The sequence below is a fragment of the Bombus impatiens genome, unplaced genomic scaffold (assembly GCF_000188095.3).
Source record: "Bombus impatiens unplaced genomic scaffold, BIMP_2.2 scf_1506, whole genome shotgun sequence".
NCBI lineage: Eukaryota > Metazoa > Arthropoda > Insecta > Hymenoptera > Apidae > Bombus > Bombus impatiens.
The window spans coordinates 664,505-668,645 of record NT_177925.1 but is presented as its reverse complement, the minus strand read 5'-3'; the positions used below and the strand labels follow the sequence as shown (position 1 = coordinate 668,645).

Below are 4,141 nucleotides of genomic sequence, written 5' to 3'. Positions count from 1 at the left end.
GCCCCCGACGTGCAGTAGCACGTACACTCGACTTGGTCAACGTGGAGCGTCCTTGGAACAATTATTTTTACCGTAGATCCAGGACACGCCAGGGACCGTTTTGATCGTTTATTGTATCCAACTTTTCGAATCGCGGAATTCGCCGAGAATCTAATCGGATTAGCCGATCGATTTCGTTGCCGTTTCAAATTTATTCGTTCGCGTATTCGGTATCGAGTTTGCGAATCAAAGTGACCGGGGATATAAAAGTGCTGTGTAATGGCAGTTTGAAGTGATTCTTCGTACAGATAAGATAGAAATTGACAAAAATATGTAGAAATTGTATTTATCGGGGAACAGCGACAGGATATTTGGTCGAATTTCTTCGGGGTGTGCGCGAACGACGGGCTTTCACGGTTATTCGTTTTGTTTTACCGCGCACGAGAGAGCACATCGGCAGAAAAGGGGGAAGAAAACGATGGTGAGGAATGGCGGCGCGCGGTGTAGCGGCAAGACTGGAGAGCAATTCTCTTGACAATTTGGCCTGGCGGTTCGCCAGCAGAGGCCAGTCGATTCAACTAATCTAAGTTGCTTAGCACGACTTGGTTCGTCTCCTTCCACCATCGCCACCGCCGCCACCAACCCCTGACCACCCTTCGCTACTTCGACTTGTTAGCTCTGCGTCTATCCTTTCTCTCACTCTCTCCCTCTCCCTCTCTTCTCTTCGAGACTTGCTTTTGTTTCACTGTCTCTCATCTCCGCTATCGCCCTTCCCCTCCCCCCATTCCTCCTTCCAGACTACAAGAAACCTCACGGGCTATGAATATAAATGCATCGATAAAAAAGTATTTGCACGCGTGTATCATACTCTGCCGCGGTTTCCCGGTATTTTCTTAGAAAATTACTGTCATTACTTTGCTCTTTCTCGAAGCTGTTTCTCGTTTCTCCACCTTCTTCTTTCGAAGCGTTTTCTTCGTTTATCGATGGAGTATCGATTAATCGACTATAACGATTAAGTTTACGGTTTCAACGGACGCGTGTTCCGAATCATCAAATGTACGGAATGCGCCGGATCACATTTTTGTCAATTTCAAGACAATCGAACAGCTGGAAGTCGTTGACACGTCGCATGATCAATCTCCTAGGTACTCTTTCAGAAGCATTGTTCGGTTGAAAGGATTCATTCGCGTTTGAAACGTGCATTATGTAAAGGCGAGAAGATAGTTAACACGACAGCGCAAGCAGAATCAACTTTGTTCGTAGATGTGAAACCTCTAGCCAATACTCCGTCACTATTTTTACGATTGTATCGAATCTTGTTAAAATAAGTCAACGAGGTCTCCTCTTGCGCAACATTTTTATTCTCTTCTACACGCTGTTTGGACCACTGTTTCGCCATAATATCCAGTACGAGCTGACTCATCCGAGATCGCCGACGTAATTGCCAAAAAAAAGTTCTTGCAAAAACATCTGCGGATAATGCTCTCTCGATAGCGCCGTTATCCATCCGATACAGAACACGTAGTAGTTTCTATTAGGTTGTCCCAAAAGCTTCTTTCATTTTATGAGCAAATAATAGATGCACGATATTTTCTTTTTTATATTATTCTATCGAATTATGTATGAACCATTTTACTCTATTTCTGTTATTACGATCATACATAGTGCGATAAAATAATGTGAAACTAAAAATGTTACGCATCCATTGTTTCCTTATAAAAAGGGGGAAACTTTTACTTATCAAAGATAATCGATCAAAATGATATTCCTTTGCCTAGTCGTTTTCTCACTTTGTGCAGTATTAATATCGCAGTGGAAACGAATAGTTGGAAATGGAAGTATAAACCGGTACGCGAGAATCGTAATCGGCGAAGCAATTCGCTTTTAATTCGATGAATGTTTGAACAGCGTCAGTCGAAACTCAGGAGACGCGTAAAACAGCGAACGACTAGAGGAAACAGGCTGCAGTTCATTAGGAAGTGAGGGCATTACGACCCTCGACGTGGGCCGGCGCGGCACCGCGCGGCACGGCGGCGTAACCCATATCACCGGCATAGCTAATTGAAAGCAGATTCACTAGTTAGTGCAGGTGCGTGCTCAAAAGGTGATACGTCGGAGGTATGTCGGCGTAACACGACACCGGGGAAACTCGCTCGGTGTTTCGTAGTCCCTGCGCACTTTAAGGCAACTCCCGTGTCACGAGCCGGGTACCCTGTGCCGCGCCTCGAGTCCCAAGCTACGATGCCCAAGGTGGCTCGCAACTGTTATAACTCGAATAAGTTTGCGACCAAGATCCTTCCGTCGCTCGAGCCACGTCTTACCTCCTCCCGGAGCCCCACACCCGTCGACGCGCCACCGAGAGCTCGTAACTCGCGGCAAAACGCAATTCCTTGAAACGTAATTGGCTGCCGCGTGGAATTGCCCTCGCCTTCTCGTTTCTCTCGCTGCTTGAAGCTTCATCGATTCAAATTCAACTTGGATTCTTTTTCGAATAGCTGCACCGACCGTACCGAAGGTATATTCGCCGATTCGCCATTACCAACGTGATTTTAACGATTCTCAAAGGCGACGATATTAATCGAGAATGGAAGATTGGTCGGTTTGGAGACGGATAGAAAAGAATGTTGCAAATCGTAGTTGGTAGTCGTAGTCTATTAGCAATTCGCGTGCCTCATTTCCGCAGCTTACAGTTTACGAGGGTTTTATTGGCGTGTCGCCAACCGAGCGACTAGATATCTTTTGGCTGTTGCATCATCGATGAGACACGACGTTGTTATAATGGCATAATGAAAATTTGCATTAATATATTTTAACCGTGTTACTGTTAACCCTTCTCGTTTCGGCGGGCGATATTTTCATCGACGTCGTTCGAACGGAAGACGAATCGGAAATAATGAGAAATTTATAAACGCGTGGAAATACCGCGCGTATTGAATTTTTGTCGGAGAACGCGAGCCCGCTTTAATGGGCCGGCCAGCGCGAAAATATTCGCTGCCGGGGACAAGAGACGGTGCTCGCGTCTCCTTTAATTAACAGCGCTAATGAAAATGCCCGTTGACGGCAGATGTCAGGAATTCCGATAGGTCAACGAACTCGCGTCGGACGGGAGGCAGGCTGTAGCGCCGCGAAATTATTCCGCACGAGGATAAATAATGATCCTAAACGTCTTGCCTAGTCCCGGTTACTGCACTCGATCTCGAACTTGACGAGCAATAATCGACTCCTCTCGGCCCCCTCCTCTCTTTCCCCGACGTTCGTGCATGCGGAATTCCTAACTGCCGTGGCACACACACGCACTCAAATATCCGAGATACGCGTGCGGCGGGGCTCGGTTTCGCGCCGAACTGTTGGAACCTGAACAGTCGGTCCTGGAATTTCAGGCTGCCGAAGCACTCCGTCGACTCCTCGAACGCAGCTACGCGGACTCGGCTTCGTGGCTACGCAAGCGTATACGGGCGTCTCTTCTATCTTCCTAAGCTAGATATCGAAGAGACGATTCGGATAACAAAGAGGTCGAAACGAATTGTCGAAAACCGTGTTATTTTCAATCGATAAAATTACTTTAGCTTAATTGCTTCTTTCGTAACTACAGTCAAACATGATAATACGACCGGTTGCAACGAAAGGGTCCCTTAAATTCTAAATAGAAAGGTCATTCGTAAAATTAATAATCAGCCTAAATATTTTATAGATCGACGATTGTATGTTTGAACGAAAGAAGGGGCAACGAAGTAAAAGGGGGTAGCGTAGGATGGCTGCGTGGATGGCGAACAACACATAGGAGATGGAACAGGGTTGGCTCGGGCTCAAACTAGTTATCTCTTCAGCTGGTGGCGGCGCTATCGGCGCGCAAGCACCCTCGTCCCTGGAAGGAGCTCTTCCGTGTTAACTGCTTGACAAACTAAGTTAACGTTTCTTACGTTGTAATTGGCTCCACGCGGCACACGGAATTGTGTAAGCCACGCCGACGACTACGACGACGAGTACGACGACGAGTACGACGACGACTACGATGATGACGAGAACGAAGACGAAGACGACGACGACGACGACGACGACGACGACGACGACTAGGAAGACGATGACGAAGATGAGAGAAGGAGGATGCGGCTGAGACGAGCGAGGGGATGATATTGTTGGCGTTACACCGGTTACCGCGTCG

At 47.2% G+C, this 4,141-nt stretch overlaps 1 protein-coding gene across 6 annotated transcripts in view; it reads left to right on the top strand.

Annotated features, from left to right (window-relative positions):
* The window catches only part of LOC100742326, a 268,312-nt gene that overhangs the window by 126,630 nt on the left and 137,541 nt on the right, over positions 1-4,141 (top strand). The gene's annotated exons all lie outside the window — the stretch shown is intronic.